The sequence below is a fragment of the Acanthaster planci genome, linkage group LG02 (assembly GCF_054643075.1).
Source record: "Acanthaster planci isolate LZ-2023a linkage group LG02, COTS_SCS, whole genome shotgun sequence".
NCBI classification, from domain to species: domain Eukaryota; kingdom Metazoa; phylum Echinodermata; class Asteroidea; order Valvatida; family Acanthasteridae; genus Acanthaster; species Acanthaster planci.
Genome location: NC_141778.1, coordinates 14,748,759 through 14,763,566, shown reverse-complemented (window position 1 = coordinate 14,763,566; position 14,808 = coordinate 14,748,759). Strand labels below are relative to the sequence as shown.

At 43.5% G+C, this 14,808-nt stretch overlaps 1 protein-coding gene across 5 annotated transcripts in view; it reads left to right on the top strand.

Moving 5' to 3' along the window:
- Positions 1–14,808, top strand: part of LOC110973153 (uncharacterized) — an 82,201-nt gene that overhangs the window by 22,354 nt on the left and 45,039 nt on the right. For 3 of the 5 annotated variants that reach the window (XM_022223725.2, XM_087130353.1, XM_022223727.2), the window contains one exon: positions 8,245–8,315. The gene's annotated coding sequence lies outside the window, so the exon portion shown is untranslated. Of the gene's footprint in view, positions 1–1,823; positions 1,918–8,244; positions 8,316–14,808 lie in introns of all 5 variants that reach the window. The other 2 variants (XM_087130362.1, XM_087130360.1) reach the window with 1 other exon arrangement.

Below are 14,808 nucleotides of genomic sequence, written 5' to 3'. Positions count from 1 at the left end.
TATCATTCGATTGTCACGGTATCGCTGATCTTAACGACTCCCCGTCAGCTAGAGCGCTTGCAGTCTCAGCTTGAGTAGTGAAGCGGTAACCGCCGTCAGCCCTTTCAGATATTATCGAAACTACCAAGAATATTGTGAATTGTATCAAGATTCTTATCGGAGGAAATAACATATGTAACTGTGTCAGAATGTCAGCCCAGTGCAAGACTTTGCGGTGTGATTTACCCTAACTCTCTTGTAATTCGTTTTGTTCCACTGATTTACTGCCTCGGGTCAGACCTCATTTTTTTTCTCCTGCCCTGAAGAAATTGTACACTGGAGGCGATAAATTGCGGCATCGTTTCAGCAGTTACAAAATCTTACGATGATTCGCCAAGAGCAACACCCCTGTAACATTGCCTCGTCGATTTTGCATTGGAAATAACCCACTGCGCACCTGGCCAAGAGTGTGATCTTTGCGTGGTCTTCGTGCATAATCTTCATTTTACGCTTAACAGATGCTTATTTAGAATACCCCTAAAATAACAGACGTGCGTGGATGTTTATGTAATTTTTTTGTTTATCTTTACAGGATGGAACTGGAATTTGTGACCACAGTCACTGGAGAAAAATGTGTTTGTAATTGGTGTTAAATTAACACTTCGGTGTCAGTTTCTTATGGAAAGCCCTATTCAATTTCATAAAGCTTAACAGGGTTTAAAATCAATATCACAGGAATGATGTCGTCCTTATACGTTGATACCAAGTGTTTTAACCAACACAGGTTTTTCAGCTGTTTGTTTTTCAGATAGTCAATGTTGTGAAGCAGACAATAATATAAATATTGTTTTTACCATGACGCAAGATACGCAGTAGCGTATCCAATAGGGGGCGGGGTCAAGCCCACCCCCGCCACCCCAGACATTGTACCATTTATTTTTGTTTAATTTATTAATACTTTGTTTTGGGAATTTAAGCACCACCATGTCAGAAACAGTGATGCTACCTTTCTGTGGCTGGGGAGGATTTTTTAAGGATGAAAAAGAAAGAAAAATCGAAACAATTCATTTTGCCCCTTCTTTGGACTCAATACCCGGATACACCACTACAGACAGGCCTTTCCTTATGCAAATTGACATGCACGAAATCACTAATCACTGGCAGAATGCCACTGCAGGGCTAAGGAGTGAGATATGCCCGGGGCTCATGACCGAAACAACTCATGAGATGCAAAATATGAAGACTGATGTCCATGGTCTTCGCAGTAACAATGGTTAGTGTGTAACAGAGAGCCCCCCCCCCACCCAGCGCCTTTTGCTCCATCCCTTGACGAGTTGATTTTCTAAGTGGCAATGCAAAAATGGGCGCGTTGTTGTTTTTTTCACATTGCATTGCCGGAGGTCAGTTTTTATTTGAATGGGGGACATGCCCAAAAATTTTACGAAAAAAAAGTGTACCTGAACTTTTCCTTAGCGTGAGCCCCTTCATTAAAAATTGGATTTAATTCTTGGTAGGGGTTCAGCAGCGCCGAATATCTCAGGGGGAATTGGAGCTGTTGACTGGATCGAGGCTGGCACCTTGGCGTCGGTACTAATACGGCGTGTTCCGGGGCGGGCGGTGAAGTTTGGTATCCAGACCTCAGACAGCTTGTTTAAAAGAGGCTTACCCGGAACGGAAATTTGATGTAGGCGCCGAAAATAAGGAACATTCTCAGACGAGTGGCATAACCATGTGATGTGGGCATATTATGAGGGTTTATGCAGGCGTTCAAGATTAGCAGTGCAAGTTTTGATTAGCAAGACTACGGTGCTTTGTGTGATAATGTTGCGTTTTCTTATTTTCAGTGATGGGAGCAAAGGTTGTTTATCATACTCTTGTTAAGTCTGAGGACTGAAACGCAACGATAAAGGCACCCATGTCTAAATTCTGGTCTCCAAGGTAAGATCCAAACGATGGAATGTCACTTGACACATATATTTCAGATTCTGACCTCGGACAACTTTTCTGTTGTATTTTCTCTCGCAGGAACTCGGTTGGAACAAATTCAAAGACAAAACTACCGTGACCAGGGTGCAACTCGGCGTGCATAGAGGCAATTTACGCCGTTGATTTCTCGCATTCGCCTACGCAGCCCGTGCGGCAAATGTTATTATGCGGCCGTCAAATGCTGTTAATGTCACGTGTGTTTTGCAAATTGATTGTGTAAATACGCAGTCCAGGGACACAAGGCCTAACAGTCGGCTGAACTTGGCGATTTTGTGAGTGTTGATCACAAACTCACTCATAATTGCTGTGACCTTTTGAATTGAAGGAGATTGTGTTTGCTTGCATAACTGTGGCTTTGTAACTAATTCTGCTAGACACCGCCGTGTTGTACACGCTTTGGCTCAATTTCGGCAATTTTACGCATTAAGGACTGTATACTAGAAAGCAGGGACACCTCGTACAAAGAATCCCCTCTTCAGCTAACTCGTATGCATGAGTTAAATATCTCGTGCTCACGACATATAGCTCGTGTCTCGCGTACTTACGACTTGTATAGGCTAAACATACCAAGAATTACAGTGCATCGTAGTTACAATTTAAACAAAGACTGATCAATATACGTCGTCGAATGCATCGTTTGTGATCTTGCCTTGACCATAATAGACTGTCCAGGCGGAATTCGACTCTTTCTTACACTTAATCGGTTGGGAAAAAGTTGGGGCGTGCTGTTCTTTCGAAATGTTGTTCTGGTGAAATGAGTTGTAAATAGGGGCCTAGATTAGAGTAATTTCCAAAAAGTAATAAAATTTGGCGTGATGGGCCAACACAAAGGCCCAACCCATGAGCCTGGAACTTCTCGACGTGCTGCGCAATGTTGCAATCCAAGTCCCAACCTCAAATCTGACGACATTCTCCTGAAAAGAAAACCTGCTCCAGCATCGACTGAAAGGCTAAGCCTCCCCGGTGGTGAGTTCGATAATCCCCGATAATCAGAATAGGAAAGCTCCATTCTCCGCTTGACCTCAAGATGGGGATACGTCTTTTCACTGCCGACCCTGTAATCCCCGATTTGCTTTGTCCCCAAACCACTTCATGACCCTCTCAATCTTGCTCAATCTAACTCCACCGGTCACCTTTATACAAAACAAGATTTAGCTTTGTCAATAAAGGCCCAGGGCTAGGAATCGCCTTAATAGACCTCGCAGACTTTTGGTTTTTTAACCGTCTTCAAGAGAAAGCTTTTCAAGTTACGAGCGGTCGACTATCGGGGGGAATGCTGGAGACCGTCAGCTCGTACGTTCGTATACCCTCACCCTGTATGAAACGAAGGCAGTGTGCTTGCGCGTAACTTCGAAACTGGATTCAAGCACAGTTTTTAATTCAAAATGCTCTTCGGTTATTTGTTAAAACAGCAAAACTGCCAAACGCTGTCGTGGCAAGTCACAGGAGGCCAAGGGTTTCCAGATTGCTTTGGACACATCTCCTATAAAGGGAGATCCAAAGAATTTTTTTTAAGTTGGAGTTTGGCGACCCCTCACCGCCTCCAAGTCCGCCAACAGTCGGCTGAGTAATGATGCCGTGTGGTTGATTGTATTCCTCTTAATAATTCAGTTCTTTATGCGTGTATTTAACTTGTGTCCTTGCTTCATATCTAATTAACTATATAACTATATATATTTTTTATTTTGTGACATTGGAAAGCTATGCTTTTAAGTATGAGCCTAATTTTCTTTGGAAATTATTTCCATCAAACTACGAATATGAAGGTCAGTTACGGGAATTTTTGTCTGCTTTTTAAACGGTTGAAAAAAGAAGACAAGAATGAGCGCATTGAAGAAAATTTCCTTGAAATCTTTTTCTTTTTTTTACTCTGAGGTGATTATGAAACAATGTTCTTGAAAATCTCCTTTTTGTGGTTCGGCAATATCATCCTCGTCATTCAACCCTAACTTTCTATATGAAATGCCTGACTGCAGTTTGAGAGATCGTTTGATGACCTGTGAAATCCTCCTCCGTACAATTTAGAAAATTGAAAGGGAACCGAGATGAGGGTATTTGTCGGTGTCTCTTTCAATTATAAGACGGGATGGTTGTGGACCGTTGGTACCACCCACCGACAACACGCCGGTAATGCGCCTCCATCATCGGCCCACAAGGCCAGTGATCCGCGGTAGAAAACGAGCGCCAAGCGTGGTATAGAGTTGATTAACCCGAGTCGAGAAGCTTGTAACCTCCGAAGGTGTCAACTTGGCCGGAGAGGGTCTTGGGTCGACAACGTTCCGGCAGCTAAAGTCTGGAGAACGAGGCAAAAAGCCTCTGCAGTAATTTCACACCTCTAGCAGTGTTTAATCCCCTCCCCCTCCTCAAGTCAATGGGGTCATGGGACCATTCATGTTCAGTGAGTAGTGGATTAGATTGCACAAAATGATGAGAATGCTCGTTGTGCCAAATTTTCAAATACCAAGTTTCATCCCTTTCTTGTTAGTAGTTCGTGCTTGACAACGATCAACGACCATTTCATTTTCAGTTCACCACGTGTCCAGTTTGCACGGTAACCTATGCAAACTGTGGTCCGGGTACCAGTGATATTGGTTGCTAGTCGGCCCAAGCTTGGCCAGTGAACTAATTCAAGTGGGTCAGACACGAGCAGACCTGCGGCCAGTAGAAATGTGCCGATGTCCCCTCTTCCATGAATTTCTCCGAGGCAGAAATTTGTCCATCACTGTCCCGTGACGATGTGACTGGGTCACTTGTAGCTCTCTGCTCCATTGTTACAAAACTGCCAGCCCGATGACCTCAGTTCGCTGGTGGGCGCATCACCTGATGTCCCATTTTAGGGCTTGCCGCGCCTTATATACGTACACCGTTCACAAAGGACACATCGGCTGGAAATTTTCGGCATATTTTTCACACCTTTCAATATTGATCGGCCTGCCAGTGGACAAAAAGATTATAGGCCATGTCACTCTGTCAACTTGTGAAATGATAATCAGGGAAGTGAATCTCAAAGTTCAGTCTTCGGGAAGGATGTTTTATGTGGACGGTGAAGTAAAAATTGAGGTGCATGATGTTCATTTCAGACAATCGTGGATACAGCCAAAAAAATTGGCTTGGACATTCCAATTCTCATGGGTTGTCACCGATGACTTGCCTTTCAAAGATAAAGGAGCTTCTGAAAGATGGCTCCATATCGAAGCCTTAGGCACTCAGGTACCGCCTCTATACACTGTAAAACTCAATGTTTGGGAATTAACACGTGAATAAACATCAAAATATGGATTAACGTGTTTACATATTGTTTTGATACACATGTTAACAAAATGACATGAAGGATTTAATTGTCGATCGCATGTACTATTTAAGCACAGTAACTTTAATTCTAAAACCGATATAATTGTATGTTTATCGGGGAAATGTTCAATGTGTAAAGGTTAACGTAAACACAGAAACTGTTCAGAAGACGTTGACACGTGTAACTGATAAACGCATCCACACGTTTATAGTCTGTAACAGCTTTAAGCAGACTAACGTGTTTATGATTACAATCATAAAAGCGTTTGAAATCTAAGCATCCCATAAATTTGAATAACTGGTCTTAAGTTTTGATAGAGGTAGGACTAAAACATAGAGCCTAGCGTTCAAATAGGCATTTATGACCACACAACCGCACGTTATATCGAATATAAAAAGGACACTGAAGTAAAACCCGAACTTTGTCAAGAGCATTATACTTGACTTACTACGACCAGACAGTGTATACTAAACAAGATCACCGTGCCCATTCATTCCCTTCGAAATACAACCGCAGTAAAAATTTGATTGAAAGAATTTTTTTCATAATGTAAGAAGGGAGCTAATGTGCGTTAGTGCTATAACTTGAAATTTATAACTTAAAATATCTGCTTGTAGTCCATGGATTTGATTTTAAAAATTCCAATGAAATCTCCTTTGAAGGTCCTAATGATGACATTTAAATTGCAAGTTTGTTACGTCGACCGAACGTTTAGCGCAATTTCCCTGGCGTCCGAGAAATGTTTCACTTTCATTAGCCTTATTATCGAACTTTCTGGTTTATTGATGTTTTGTTATATACAGATTACGGGATTTTTGTGACCGAAAATGATAAAATAACGCCTGGATCATTTCAGTGAGAAAATGTGAGGCAGGAAAAATCTAATTATTACCGCAAAAGGAAAAACATTTGTTAGGAAAAAGGTATATGCCTGATGATAATTGGCAATTTTAACGCACCTATACAAATTGGTAATATTTACTTCTTTGAATTTGTGTTGGAATTTATGAACAGATCACGTGCATTCCCCTATCACGATACACTTCAATGTACAAAGACAGAACTGGTAAACCAGGCAATATACAAAGGTATGATATGTTTCTTTCAAAAACCTTGTATTTTAAGGAGAGGTAATTAAATTTGGTAGAAAATAATGTTTTACGAGTAAGGGAATATGGCTGTAGTGTTATCTCAGTTCACGTATCCAAGTTGTTGTAATTCACGCGTTAAGTTTTTTATTCTGTTTCGATTTAAAGTAATGGTGCAAACGTGCGAGTATTTGAAAAAAGTGGTTCATGCACTGAACGGCTCTGCGCGTTCCAGAAGTGACAAAATGTTGACATCTCTGTAATTAAACGAAAATCTTTGCGTTTGCTGAGTCAGGTGGTTGAAGGGTTTGATTTCACTTTGACTTCGACCACAGCAGGTACAAGATGAATTAAATTGAAATTACATTAGAAACATCAATGAAGATGCACGCGTTAAAAGAAAAGACATTATCATTACAATGAGAAACAGATGTTAATGTGGTCAATTACATGTATCGGAAATAAAATTTACTTTGTCTAACACCAGGAAACATTAATCATAAAAACGGGAAAAAACAAAGAGATGGACGGGACTTAGATTGGAATCGGTTGACATTTTGGATCCTAAAATTTCGACAGGTTGTTCATATATGGAAGTATGTAGAGGCCTAAGTCGTAAAGATTCATAAGTGAGATTCGAAAATTTACATGCTGGAGGCTAGGCTAAGAGAAGGTTTGTTGTTACACCATGTGAAATCGATCCCTTCTGTATTGAGTGGTGGTTCCGAGGTGAACTCGACGTTTCGACCAGGATGCTCTCCGGTCGTCCATAGGAGAGATGCCGGACTGGAGGTGAGCGCTGATTTATATATACAGGTAGCGTGGAATCGGTATGAGTCGAAGGGAATGTTCGAGAAGGATTAGCTTGAAGATACTGGAGTGCGAAGTGGTAGATGCTGGATTCTGGTTGCTGGTGGCTGGCTCACTTGGTAGAGGCTCCGGATTCTACTCCATACCGAGCTGTTAGCGGAACGAAACTAAGTTTCTGCCTATCATACAGCGTATGATAGGACATGGGTATGGAGATGTGATGTAAAGCTTCTTCACGCTGTGAACAAATAGGCTTTAAATCTGGTGTCCGTAGAAAATTAATTCCTTATCGGCTCACACATTTTAATGTGGAAGTTGTTGAAAATAAATTGAACCAGTTCTGGAAATATATGATATTTGTACAAGGTAAAGTAAAAAGTTTCCTTCATTTGCACTCTAGCCTGTTTCCATCAGTTGTAAGTTACAAACTGGATTTTTTGCTACGGGTACTGATGATGCCTACGACAGGGAATTTGAGATTTCCCGTTCATTTTTTGTGGAGTTAGTTTGAGGACAACTCCAGAAGCTATAACCAATCAACTACTAACAAATGAACTCTGAGCTCTCAGAGAGCTCTCCAAATATATACATGCACCAACTGGGACACAGAGAAAAATAAGCAAGCTGTCGGGGCGGCCCGGCGTAACCAAGTGCAACGAACCCACCCCCCCTCTCATCTTGTACCTCGTTCGATCATTCTGGACGCCTTAAGACATTCGCGGTATGGAACACACACAGAGAGACAGACGCTCAACGTGTTCCGAAGAGCTTGATCTATCGACCCCGGGCTGATCAAGCGACACTGCCGCATTGAGGTAGTGACAACAGCCCTCCCTCTCGGGAATTGACACGGTGCAGGACGAGCCCAGCACCAGGGTTCACCGAGAGGTGTTACCAGTGACGCTCTATCTCCCCACCAACTATCGCATCATCTGCACCTATTGGAGTGCTGCACTTTCTCCTTATGATACATGCATTTTAATACATGTAATTTCCATTTAAAGATGTTTGCTTTACTTCAAATGGAGAAAATGTTCATATCATTAATATAATCTCATAATTTCCGTCATCTAACATTTATAACCATAGGTTGACGTCATAGTCTTTGATGGCACAGCCGGTTTTGAGGATCATGTGAAAACGACAGTTCAGAAGAAAAGGTAAGCTGCATATTGTCAAAGTTTTGAATTTTGGGTTGCAAACACTGATCTCTATACACTGGATAGGCAGCTCAGCAGTGTGTGTGAATTGAAGTGACCGCGCGGCCATCTTAGGATATTCAATAAAATGGCTTCCAACTTCAGATAAAGTGCATTCAATCACGGCGCTAAAGCCGGTGACTTGGAAAATACCATCGTACTGAATAGCCCAAGATGGCCGCGCAGTCACTTCAGTTCGCAGAGCAGAGCTGCTTCTCCAGTGTATAGAGATACTTGTGGGACTAACACCCAAAGGCCGCATGCTCTTAACTTCACAGTTTAATTAAAACTGTTTCTCCTGAATGAATGCATGCAGCACTTTTTAGCCCAACTTGCCTTCGCAGTTGTCGAATGTGTGTCTAATTGAGGTGCCAGATGGGCGTCATGGAATTGCACTTCTGGTATGGGGCATCGCTGGTGTAGTAATTATACTGTATCAGCGTAACCATTTCACACGAACGAAACATTGGTATGCGGCTTGGTCAATGATTCTTGACTTATTGGTGTAAAATCTCAGGCTTTTCGGGCAAAAAGACACAGACAGTTTATAATTTGACTAAAGGGGGCAGAATACTGGCTTCCTGGGCACTATTGTACCCGCGTCCACGTCTGCCTATACGCATCTTCTGTTGAGTTCTCTGGCCATTGAACCGGTGGATGGATTTTAACTTCCGAAGACATACACCCGTGGCATGGCCGAACTAGGACCATTTTTACATGCCATCGAAGAGCAATGATGCAGGGTGTGGTCCGCGTAAATAAGGGACTTCAATGAAAACAACTCGCTGCGGGTGATCAGATTTGAAAGCAACGCCGTCGCCCAACAGTGTCCCCCAGTGACTGTCGTCATCGCCTCTCCTTCTGTCCCTTGCCGCAAAATGTCACAGCGGCATATGCTCGAATGTGCTCCCCCGACATGGAACGAAATTAGTATCACTCGTCACACTCAATCTCTGCTCCGAGAGGAACCAGAGTAAAGAAAAAAAATTGTCTCTATTTCCGTCTCCTCAGAGAGACATGGAGCCGAAGAATTTCCTAATCAATTTTCGTCACCACTCTCCGGTATTTTGACTGTTTGACTGAGATCGTCAGGTGCCCGTGCAGGCCCATTTAGAATAATGAATTTTCTGAAACCATCAACAAGAATGTTGAGAAGGAATGCACACAGATGGGGTAATCTGATAACAGCAACGTGAAAATTTGGTGCCTAAGTTGAAGTACTTGATGGATCGAATAGTGAATAAGGAGACAAGGACGAAACGATCCTTCAAGTCGCTCTACGAAACGCGGGTCCACCAAAGTAACAAACTCTTGTCTTTTTTATTTCGTTCTTTAAAAGTATCTCGTTCTTTGTTCAGAAACAAGCCCCCGGTGGATAGGAAATCATTTCGGATAATATTCTTATATCTCCCCTTGACAGGACAGTAATGATCCTAATAATGAATTGGAATTTCCATGAAGTTTTCTATGAGGATCGACCAGTAAACTTGTCGTACTGAGAGGGGTTCCAATTTTGGTAAGAAATCCCCTAAAAACACTGAATGGTTTCCAAAGCCATTCTTTCATGCCAAAACAAAAACATTGATAAAGAAATAAATTACTGTAAGAATGGGAGAGCACATGTAACAGTTCAAATTGAAATGCAGGTCTTTTTCCAAACATTAATGACAGGTTTGCACTCAATTTGTAGGTGAAGGGCAAGAGGCCCATTCCTTTCAGAAATGTAATTGTAAAAAAGGTATCCGAGAGAAATAGAGGTCATCAGGTACAGTGGCCCCGAGGGGATATCGAAGACGAGAACCACGGTTATGGTTTACTATACCGTGACGGAAAGGCGTCCATCACTGAGGCCCATATGGTACATTTTCTCCGGGTTGGGCGGATTTCCTTACACACTTCACCAGCTCAACCCACCCGCTGTCTTAATGATCGGTTATAAACTACCACCTCAAGGGCGGCAAGAAAATATTTATAATTTGTATCCTCTCAGTGTTCTAAGGTTTGCTACCGGCCCAGTCGTAGTTGGCCTATGAGCAGTCGCAAGGGGGGAAATACGCACTATCGGCTTGGCCATTTTGTCAGTTTTTTTTTATTCACCTGGAGAGGAAAGGCCTCGAAACCATCTGCTAAAATAGAAAAAAAAATGGTTTCGGTTTTCTTTCAGCCAGGAGGGTGAAAAACCCTTGAACCACCAAACAGATGGTGCAAGACCGCCCCCGAAAACACCAGCAGGGACGGGCAATGGCACACGGGGGACACCGCCGAAAGGATTCGGGCCTTCTGGAAAGTAGCACCTCTTGGCCCGCTCTCAGACGCCGTGACTCCCGCTAGCCAGACACAGACCGCCCCGGCCCCGACTGTGATATTCCTCACATTCTGGGGAGATTTGTTTACTTAAAAAACCGAGGGGGGAAAGTGTAAACCAAATTGAATAGGAAATATTTCGTTTGTGGGGATGGAGGGTGATTGCCCGCGTGCGACAGGGGGGTCAAATCCCTGATTTAGTTGAAATTGGAAATGTAATGGAGGCGATCAAGGCTTGTTGGTAAATCTGACCAGGTCCTAAGTGACTAATTTCAAGCCTGACTCCTTGCATATCGAACGGGAGACATGTTTTCACAAACACAGCTCAGGCTTCATGGTCAACGAACTGCGAGCGCAGAATTCCACCCTCGTCTGTCTCTTTGCCCGGTATGGGACCCTCACAGAGTCACAAAAGATGAAGTAATGTATCATTACGGGACAATAGAATGTCGCTCTGCCCCTCGAAACCAGATATTTCTAACCCAATTAGTCAGTTCTACCAGAGATCTGCGGACTTCATGATATTTTTTTTTGGTTACAAACGTGGCTTTTCAAATGACACATTTTTGGACCATAGACACTGGGTGAAATTGATTCCAACTTATCGCCTCCTGCAGTGGCGGTCGATCTCCCCTGCTCCACCTCTTCATTGTTGAAAACGAATCCAACAAAATATTGACGGGTCTTCTTGTGGCCTCGTATTGCCGCTGGTTATGGGGGGGGGCACATAGCCACAGTTTGTTCAAGAGTCGATTCGCCCCGTGTTGCCGACTTATTTACGACGGTTACAGTTCCCGTTTTTGCTTGTCGCGGTGTGGTCGATTGTGTGGGACTACGAAATCACAATATCCCCTGATCAAGATGGTATTCTGTTTATTTAGAAGACTTCCAAACGCGCTCATGCACCGGGTTAAAATTTGCGGTTAAAAATGCTTGATCCTTGACCCCCCCCATTTCAAAGAGGGGGCGTGCGTACCGAATGCCCAATGGCACGTCAGCCATCATCCATGAAGTTGCAGATCATTCCAAGTAACCTTCTCTCCTCTCCCTTTGTTGGCTGTACCCTAACGCCAACATGGCACCGTTCTAATGAAAGAAATACGCCTTCCGGTGAAAAAAACAAATACATGCAAAAATCTGGGGACACTTTTCTAGCAACTGAATGTGAAGAAGTTTCCAGATTAGTAATGTGATCTGAAGGTTGATTATCTCCATGGGAATCTGGTGCTTTTGGCAGGATCTAGCAACACTTTCCGGTACATAAATATATACGAAAATGCTCGGTCAATATAACAGAGATTCTTGATACCCGAAGCAACACCATTTAAGGCTTGATAAACCAGTTTCCTAATTAGACTGTAGAGCTCAAAGGAGGAGAGATTATGTCTTTCTAGAACATTCTCAAGTTATGTGCCATTATTGGCTGGCGACCCAGTTCTACAAAGCTAGAATTTTCTGCATTCGGCAAATTTCTGAAGGCATGCATAGCAACGCTTTGAAAATGGCCCGTTTTGAGCGTAAACAACCGGTCTTTCCCGTGAATAAAACTGATCATGCAATCAGTCATAAAGGGTGGATGGTGCAAAAAAAATCGAACTTGCATTGTTAGAAATCATAAACCAGTGGCAAAGCAGCGGAACAATTTCTTCACATCGTGTTAATTTCAACAACAAAGTCAACTCAAATGTCAAGTTTACTCCATGTTTGGTTACCATAGCATCTAGTCCTGGAATCAACACAATAATTACTCCATTAAAATCTGTAGTTATTGGTTGTAGGTGAGATGATTGCCAAACCGCAGAATTCTTTTGCCACCACAAAATCACACAATGCATCAAACCGAAACAAAGGAGTATACCGAAAAAAAAATCAGGACAGGAGCGGCAAAGTTCGACCGAGGACACCCGGGGTGGGCCGGTAAGGGCGGCCAAGGCAAGTCTTTAGGGCGGTCGAGTTTCCCACCGGATCGGTGTGGATGTCTGTTCATCTCCAGTTTCCCATCATGTTCTTGGCAACCCCTCACCGAACCTGTGAAACCGTAAGACAAGACTCCCTCCCCTCGCTCAAGTACCACGCAACGCACCGGTCAGATCTGAATATTAAAGAGTAATCAAGTGGTCGACAATTCCCCCCCCCCGAAATCCCATCCCCTCCTCGTGCTTGCACTCGCGTCACAGCAGCCCCGATTTCGAACATGAGGCGGCCACTGCGTCAGTAACAACTCAAAGAAGAACATTTACAGCGCCCGTAGCAGCAATAACCGTCTGTTACATGAACGACACAAGATAGAGGAAATCAATTTAGAGCACTCTATTATGATCGATCTCCACGGTCCAACGAACTCGACTAAGAAAGATCTTCAGTGTGTTATTTTTTTCTCCCTAGAAATTGTGACCGCCGAAACTGACAAAAAAGTCCCGATCCCCTCTCAACCTCTCCACTTCTGTTTAACAGTCAGCACGGTTCTGGGTCCCCTAGCACGGCATTCGTTACACCATAAACGACCATCACAATTCATGTTTGTGTTATGTTGTTGGCGGATGGGTTACATACGTCAGTGTTGAGCATGGTCGTGTCGATGCGGTAGTCCATGTTCCTCGCTACCTCCTAGGGCGATTCCGAGGGGGTCGTCCCGTGTTTCCAAGTTACAAGGAGAAAAATGAGATGGAACAATATCGAACACGTAGTAAACAACAGTAGCTGACGTTGCTTGGACAAATAAAACATTGCTTTACGACCCTCTCGGCTCGATTTTTTGGCAGTAGAAAGTAGAAATGGGAATGAAAATTTCGAGAAAAAATATACATATTAAGGGAGCAATGAAAGTTGTGATAGGCTGGCACAGCGTTTTACAATTATTATCCCCGCCCATCAGGCCACGAGATTTCGATGGACGATATCAACGTATGCCATCAGAGGCACGGGTATACGAACAACAGTGGCGAGAGGCAAAATGTGGGTAATGAGTGGCTTGTCAGAGGTCACAGCACGTATCTACTGGATTCGAACCCTTGTCTCAAACAGCAGTCAGAAACCCAACCATAAGCCAGGCGTCCCCCCTCGATCCCCTCTTGAACTGTGCAGATGTTCTATTCGTTTTCGATGGGCGCTTAAGTAGCCACTTTAAGTTTTAAAAAATGTCAATATTCACCAACAGTACATTCGCCGGATGTAAGTTGTGTCTTTCATGCCGACAGGCCGATTAAGTATGCCTTATTTACCGAGCGGTGCTTAATGATGCGTCCTTAAGCCCCATCTATCACGCATCTTCGACACCCACGCTCACAGGGCTGCCATTGAAAACGCATGAGCAACGGTGGTTAACCATTCTCATATTTGCAACGAGCATGAAAGTTCAAAGACATGAAAGTTCAAACACGCGATTTTTATATTGTAAACAAGGTACTTCGCTTTAAAGCTAGTACAAGTGCCCTTTGGAGATGTCAGTGCAGCCTTGACATCCACTTCTTTCAATCATTGGTCGGTGTATCTCAATATTTGCACTCAGTTTCCACCGCCAAATAGATGCCGTCGCTGGCGTACCCAAGGAAATCCTCCAGAAACAGTGCCAGGGCTAGATTTGATACTTTGAGGGTGGGGCAAGTAGGGGAAGGTTCGTTGGGGGCCAAAAAATAATTTCCAAATTTTGACGTACATTCTGGACACAATGTGTGCCCAAAATCAGATTTTCACCCTCCACTTCCAATACATTGCTGATTCTGAACGACGAAGGAAATAAACCAGAATTAATCTTTGGCGGTGAAAACCCCCCTGCCCCACAGCGCCGCCACTTCGAGCAACTCTCCTTCGATAAGTCCACGACGTTCTCCACCCTGAACCCACTGTCTGATACGGATGTATCTTGTTCTGTGCTCCCGATGGGGCCGGAACTAGTTTCACTTTCTTCCCGGCACATTCGAATGTCTCAAATGTTTCGAACTGGCCGAGTGATCGTAAGGATGGAAGTACTGACCAGAATACGACAGGTTCTATTGTCTATTTCTATCAGGTCCTAGCTGTAGAAACCATGGGGTTGATTTTGAGGTCAGCAACTGGAGTGGCTGTAAAGCGCAACGAGCCAGGTTGGAAGGAAGAAAGACCTGGCAAGGTTAGCCAGCCTATCGGTCTCGCTGGGCCGGCATTCGGACGT